Genomic DNA, 8,270 nt, shown 5'->3' on the forward strand with positions numbered 1-8,270 from the left:
CATAGATCGGGCACTTGCGCTCAGAGATAGCAGATAAGAGCTCAGACCACATAACATGAGAAATGTCTAGGGACTCGCCAGTGTTTGCTTCCTTCTCATGCTGGCAGAAGAGAAGCATGTCCACGAGATAGGAGTGAACCATATCCATATTCCCGATAAGAGGGAAGAGAGTCTCACGGAAGACATGGTGAAGAATGTCTGGAAAGGCAGGCAGCTCATATGTTTCCTTCTTAGTGTCAGGGTTGATCTTCAGAGTGCAGTAGGGCCAAAGGGCTTGCTTGTGAGTGGAGGTAGTGTTGAAGTGAGGCCGAAAGCCGACAGGAGTCTCAAGCCCATGATCTTCCACCCCAAGTAACTCCATGAATGCCTTCCACTTGACAAAAAGCAACTTGCCATTGGTCATCCAAGTCAGAGTCTTGTCCTCATCAGTCCCTAGATGGACAGTGGCATAGAATTGAGCCACTATATCTGCATCATAGTCCTTGTTGAACTACATGATTCTGAGAATGTTCAGCTGAGAGAACATCTGAAGAGCTTCACCAAAGTACTCAAGATCCTTCTCCATATAGTCCGTGTCGATGGAGCGCACATCAACATAGAGATTCTTCTTGGCCTTGAGCACATCAAAGAATATGGCAAACTGAAAGCGGATCCAGAACGGACGGTTGACCAAAGTAGGTTCTTGGTCTTCCACATAGGGTTTGCGGTGACGCCTTGCCCAGAACTCCTTGGCATTCATTTGAGGCACAATTTTACCCTTTGGCTTCGGCTTGACGACAGAATTCTTCTTGAGTTGAGGTGGAGGTGTAGCACTAGAGGAACCTCCTGTTGACTCAGATATGCGGTAGTGCTTCGACGTGGCAGGACCGGGGTTGACACGGCGAGCTTGACGCTCAGGATGTTCATCACCTGGAACCAAACACAAGAACACGCGAAACAACCAGAAAGAACGAGCATAAGCCAACAAACACAACAAAAGAGATCAAGGAATGGTAGGAACATGATGGAACTTGGCAGGCAGCGGTAGTACCGTGACCTGGAAGCGGCAGTACCGCCCAAGCGGTAGTACTGCTCCAATGAGAGCGGTAGTACCGCTCGAAGCGAGGAAACAGCGGTTCCCTACTATCGTGGTCAGATCCGGCACTACTGGCCTACCAAATTCAAAAATACTCCTATCAAACACTAATCCAAATAGTCTAGTTGCCTTCTCCAACCTACTCAAGCCTAGATTTAGCCAAAAATCTAGAGATGCAACCACTATTGCCCCTAAGACGCTAGATCTGAAATCTACACAAAAAAGAGGAGGAACAGGGGCAATACCGGCATCCATGGCAAGAGGACGAGGTCGGGATCGACTCCACCGATGGAAATGGAGAGGGACACCCTGAAGAAGAAGGTCTGCTGGAGCCCTCCCGTGGCGAGGCGTTGCTAGAGAGATGAAGAGAAACAAGGGGGCAAAGCGAATGGGTATGGGGGAGAAGAAACCTCCCCCCGCCCCGATATAACCCCCTGGTCCCGCCCCGCAGCGGTAGTACCACGTTGGTGGGTGGTAGTACCGCCCAGCAAGCCACGACAACTTGACAACAACGGCTTAGCTCAGAAAAGGGGAAAACAATGGCAAGAAGAGGAGGAAAAACGAACTCGGCAGCAAACACACTAGCAAGGGGCCAAGACACACCTCTTCAAGAGAGGGCGGTGGCCGAGACCACCTACGTTTGGGTCAAGAGGTATGGCACCGTGAAGATTTTAACCTTGGGCCCATGACCAAAACTCGTCCTTGAAGCACAAGTACCGTCAAAAATGGTTAATGTGAAAGACTTGATCAATTTATGCATAATGGGGGGAGGGAGAGTTCATTGAGAGAACAACACTCCCCCTATGTCCATGCCTACACCTAAACTAGACAACATGTTGAATGTGGTGGGATGTGCATAGGTTCAAGATACATTGCTCGAATCAATGATATTTAGCTCATGCCTTAACTCGCGAAATCTTGCTTCATCCAAGGGCTTCGTGAAAATATCTGCAAGGTTATCATGAGTGTTGACATACTTGAACTCGATCTCCCCTCGCCTAATGTGATCCCGGATGAAGTGATACCGAATCTCAATGTGCTTCGTCTTGAAATGTTGCACCGGGTTGAGATAAATCTTGATGGCACTTTCATTATCACACCAAAGAGGCACTTTGTCACAAATGACACCGTACTCCTTCAAATTTTGCCTTATCCATAAGAGTTGTGCACAACAACTACCGGCCACCACATATTCCGCTTTGGTGGACGAGAGAGACACACAACTTTGCTTCTTGGAAGACCAACTCACCAAAGAGCAACCAAGAAATTGGCACCCTCCAGAAGTGGACTTCCTATCCACTTTGTCTCCCGCCTAACCGGAATCCATATATCCTTCAAGCTTGAAGTTTGCTCCTCTTGGGTACCATAAGCCAAAGTTTGGGGTATGAGCCAAATACCGAAAGATTCGCTTGACCGCCACATAGTGGCTTTCCTTCGGTGCGGCTTGAAACCATGCACACATTCCCACACTCAACATGATATCCGGTCTAGATGCACAAAGTTAAAGCAAGGAGCCAATCATGGAGCGATATACCTTTTGATCCACCGCTTTACCATTGGGATCAATGTCAAGTTGGCACTTGGTAGGCATTGGAGTAGAAGCCGGCTTGACCTCACTTAGCTTGAATCTTTTTAGCATGTCTTGAGTGTATTTGGCTTGGTTGATGAAGGTACCTTCTCTTCTTTTCTTGATATCGAAACCAAGGAAGAACTTCAACTCTCCCATCGAAGACATCTTGAACTTAGAGGTCATGAGAGCGGCAAATTCCTCATTGAAAGCTTTGTTAGGGGAACCAAAGATAATATCATCAACATATAGTTGGCATACAAACAACTCCCCTTTGACCTTCTTAGTAAAAATAGTGGGATCGATTTGCCCAACCTCAAGTCCACGATCTTGTAACAACTTAGTAAGGTGGTCATACCACGCACGTGGGGCTTGCTTAAGGTCATAGAGTGCCTTATCGAGTTGATACACATGATCTAGGAAGTAGGGATCCTCGAAACCGGGGGGGTGCTTGACATAAACCAACTCATTAATAGGACCATTAAGAAAAGCACTCTTCACATCCATTTGTTGTAACTTAAAGTTATGATGGGAAGCATAAGCAATCAACAAACGAATGGATTCAAGACGAGCAACGGGAGCAAAGGTTTCACCGTAGTCGATACCCTCGACTTGGGAGTAGCCTTGTGCTACCAATCTTGCCTTGTTGCGAATGATGTTCCCATGAGCATCTTGCTTGTTCTTGAAAATCCACTTGGTTCCAATGATGTTGTGGTTCCCCGACGGCCTTGGCACCAATCTCCACACCTTGTTGTACTCGAAGTTGTTGAGTTCTTCATGCATGGCATTGAGCCAATCCAAATCTTCGAGCGCCTCATAGACCTTTTGGGGTTCAACACAAGAGACAAACACGTGATGTTCACAATAGTTTGCTAATTGTCTACGAGTACTTACCCCCTTTCTTAGGCTTCCAACCACGTTCTCCATGAGATGACCTTGGGTGGTGAGCTTGGAAGCAATCTTCGCGGCACGACGCTCTAGTTCCTCCTCGGATGTGGAAGGAGGAGGATTAACTTGACTATCTTGAGCGTCGTCTTGAGCTTGTTCTAGATCTTGAGCTTGCTCTTGATCTTGAACTTGCTCGAGGGGGAGAACTTGACCTTGGGCATCATTTGGTGGTTCACCACCATCTTGAGGTTGATCTTGCCCTTGGTCTTGTTCACGAGGTTGAGGGCCTTCACTTTGTTCTTTGGAAGCGTGTGGGTCTTGGGTTGGTGATGGCTCCACTTGAGTGGAGCATTATCCTTCTCCTTCGTCCACAAGGGGTTCCTCAATGGGTAGGATATGACCCACACCCATTCTTCTTATGGCTTGGGGAGGAATTTCATCACCTACATCACAAGTACCACTTTGCTCCACTTGGGAGCCATTATTTTCATCAAACTCCACATTACACGTCTCCTCAATGAGTCCGGTGGACTTGTTGAGGACACGGTAAGCATGAGAGTTTTTTTAGCATAACCAACAAATATGCCCTCATAGGCTCTAGCCTCAAATTTAGACAAACGAACACCTTTCTTGAGAATGAAACACTTACACCCGAACACCCGGAAGTACTTGAAGTTGGGCTTGTTACCAGTAAGTATTTCATAAGGAGTCTTGTTCAAGCCTCTGCGGAGATAGAGCCGATTGGATGCATGACATGCTATGTTGATGGCTTCAGCCCAAAAGTTGTATGGAGACTTGAACTCTGCCATCACGGTCCTTGCCGCATCCATCAACGTCCGGTTCTTCCTCTCCGCGACCCCATTTTGTTGAGGGGTATATGGTGCAGCATATTGATGCTTGATCCCCTCATCACTAAGAAACTCGTCCAAGGTGTAGTTCTTGAACTTGGTGTCGTTGTCACTTCTTATTGTGAAGATCTTTGCATCATGTTGACGTTGAGCTTCATTTGCAAAGTCGATGACAGTTTGTTGAGTTTCACTCTTCCTCTTGAAGAAATATACCCAAGTGTATCTCGAATAATAATCCACAATCACCAAGCAATACTTTCTACCCCCAAGACTATCAAAGGATGGAGGCCCAAAGAGGTCCATGTGAAGGAGCTCCAAGGGTCTATTCGAGTAGATGATAGTCGAGGGAGGGTGAGCCTTCTCATGAAGCTTTCCTTCGATACAAGCACAACAAGCACGATCTTTGGCAAAACTAACATTTGTTAGTCCACGGACATGGCCCCCCTTGAGAAGACTTTGCAAAGATCTCATATTGACGTGGGCTAAACGGCGATGCCAAAGCCATCCCACATCAACTTTAGCCATTAGGCATGTCGCGGTCTTAGTGGGTCGCTCCGAAAAGTTAATAACATAGAGACCATTCTCAACATGCCCAACAAAGGCTACTTTAAGAGTCTTGCTCCACAAGAGGGCCACGGTATCAATATCAAAGAAAGTGTCAAAGCCCATGAGTGCAAGTTGACGAACGGAAAGTAAATTGTACGCAAGGGACTCAACAAGCATGACTTTCTCGATCGTTAACTCATGAGAAATGACAACCTTGCCAAGACCCAATACCTTAGAAGATGAGGCATCACCCCACTCGACATTGGTGGGCATAGATGGGATCTTTTGCACGTCCACCACCAAGTCCTTGCTCCCGGTCATATGATTTGTTGCTCCACTATCGAGCAACCATGATCCCCCACAGGAAGCAAACACCTACAAGAGATCAATGCTTGGTTTTAGGTACCCATTTAGTAATGGGTCCTTTGATGTTAGTAACAAGGGTCTTAGGAACCCAAATAGACCATTCAATGTACTCATAAGGAGAACCAAAAAAATTAGCATAAACATGCCCATCACTAGCACGGCACACCACATAAGAAGGGTTAAAGTCGTCGGCTTTGTTGGAGGAGGTGGTTTTGCCCTTTTTGACATCACCACCCTTCACATTGTTCTTCTTCTCCTGAGGAGCACCCTCTCCCTCTTTCACAAAGGTTTGCTTGAGAGGAGGAGGTCGTTTGGTCTTGTCGTTCTTCTTCTTGTTCTTGGACTTGGGTGCAAACCCAACTCCCTCCTTGGCCACAACTTCCTTTTGATTGCTCAAAAGGTCGTTGAGGTTCTTCTCACCTTGAATGCATGTCATAAGGCCTTTCTCAAGTTGATCCTTCAACTTGGCATTCTCCTCTGCAAGATGCACATGCTCACAACACGGGTTAGTGGCATTTGCATTATCAATTAATACCATATGAGGAAAGGTGGCCTTTTCTTTGGTTAGCTTAACTTGGACTTGAGCATGAGACTCCTTGAGGCTAGCATGAGCACCTTTCAAGACCTTGTGGGCCTTGTCAAGTAAATCAAACTCCTCCTTGAGTCTAGCATGGTCAACACCAAGTTTAGCCTTCTCGGAAGTTAGCACACGAGACATAACAAGAGCATGATCAAGACCTTTCTTTAACTTAGCATGGTCATCGTTGTGTGACTCCTCAAGAGCCAAACGATGCCCACGCTCTTCCTCAAGATCATTAGAGAGATCCGATATCTCATCGGCATAGTCACGACTATGACCTTCCATCTTAGAGATGGTTTCTTCGTGAGCCTCGATCATGTCATTGGCTTCACCAAGTTGTTCCAAGAGAGAAACAAAGTGCTTCTTGGATTTTCCCTTGAGCTTACTCATAAAAGACTCAAATTCATTCACTTCCTCATTAGACCCCTCACTTTCATCAATGCCATCCGTCAAGGAGGGATTAGAAATGATGGTGGTTTTGATGTTGCAGGTTACCTTATTGGTGGCTTTAGCCATGAGACACTTGGCGGTGATGTTCTCATTGGGTGAGTCAAAGAGGGACACCCGTGGAGTTGTGGCAATGGCAACAGAGGCCATGGCCATGGCTTCATTATCTTCATCATCATCGTCATCCTCATGGTATTCTTCTTGAACCACCAACCCTCAAGTAGGAGTCTTTTTGGTGAAGTTGTTCTTGTTGGGGAAGGACTTGGCTTTGTCCTTTCACATGAGCTTGCCACCATTGTCTTCCCGCTTCTCGTAAGGGCAATCCACAACAAAATGGCTCACATTGCCACAATTGTAACATGTTCTGACATGTTGCTTGCCCTTGAGCCCACTTGAGTTGTTCTTGTTGAAGTTGGGCCTTGTGTTCTTCTTGCTCCAAAATTGCCTTGACGCAAGAGCCATGTGTTCATGATAGTCATATTTTGTATCTTCGGGGTTGCTCTCCTCATCTTCTTCTTCTTCCTCTTCTTCCACAATAACCTTGGCCTTCAAGGCAAGGTTGGGCTTCTTTACCCTTTGTGAGAGCAACACCGCGTTGTCGGCAGTCTTGTCCAAGATCCTCATTGCCACAAACTCATCCAACACTTCGTTTGAGGTCAAGGAGTGGCAGTCCGATCTTTGACGGATGACGGAGGACAAGGCCTTGTGGTAAGGCATCATTGCTTTAAGAAACTTGTGCTTGATTCAATTTTCATATGTGTCCTTGATCCCATGATCTCGGAGTGAGACCGCAAGTTTGGTGACTCTCCGGAAGAGCTCATGAGGTTCTTCATCTTCTTTCATTGCAAACTCATCAGCTTCATCTTGCACCACTTCATAGTTGGAGCGTTGAATGCTTGCACTTCCCTTATAGAGGGAAACAACACAATGCCATGTGTCTTTGGCCATGGCGTAGGGTGGAAGATGAGGGAGATCTTCGGGAAGAACTGCATCTTGAATGATGCAGAGAGCATTCTCATTGAATTGATGGTCCACGGCTTCTCTAGGGGTGAAGTTGCTTCGGTCATGTGGATGAAAAACTTCTTCAATGATTCTCCAAAGGTTAGTATTCACATGATTTAAATGACGCTTGAAGCGATACACCCAAGAATCAAAGTCCTCATTTTTCACAATCTTAGGAGGAGGCCCGGGATGATTTAAATGAGTAGAAGGAATCGGTCCTCCGTAAACTGGAGGTGCCACATGGGAAAAGATGCCGGTGCCATTTCTACCACTAGTAGAAGGTTCCTTTTCACTAGTAGCTTCCCCCTTGTCGGAGTTAGCATCCGTCACTGTGGGGACCCCGACTCATAAGTCGTGATCATCGAATGCACGTGTACAGTGATCCCAGAGATCAATGCTCACTGAACACACAGAGGCTGAATAACAAGAGTCTTACATCCATACATACCATTTTACGCAAATTGAGACCATTATGGTCAAGACTTGAGTATATCATCGCAGCGCAAATCTTCGTTGACACTTGGACCCATTCCATCTTCCTTAACCCTACAGGCATTCTGACTGGGAAGCGTCCTAGCTCGCATGTTCGTCACCAAGGTACTCTTCTTTACATCCTGTTCTCTCATGCCTGGCCAATAAAATAACCAGTGGCAAGCCAATGAGTACTTTGAATGTACTCGCAAGCAACCCAACAGTGATAACAAAATAATTATGCAAAGCTCTACTGCTTAATTGGCATTGTTGCGGAAAGCTAGTTTTTCTCATGCAACAATGATCAACATGTACCAAGGACATCAATGCGTCTGCAACAAGTATCAGGAGGTTACAGACTTCAACATCGAGAAAGAGCTATGAACAACTCAAACTCAATTCATCGTGACATCATCACGAATCATATCAACAATATTTCCAATCTGTGTTGTTTCTCAGAAACATATGGACATAGTCTAA

The sequence above is a fragment of the Triticum dicoccoides genome, chromosome 5B (genome assembly GCF_002162155.2).
Source record: "Triticum dicoccoides isolate Atlit2015 ecotype Zavitan chromosome 5B, WEW_v2.0, whole genome shotgun sequence".
Classification (NCBI taxonomy): Eukaryota; Viridiplantae; Streptophyta; class Magnoliopsida; order Poales; family Poaceae; genus Triticum; species Triticum dicoccoides.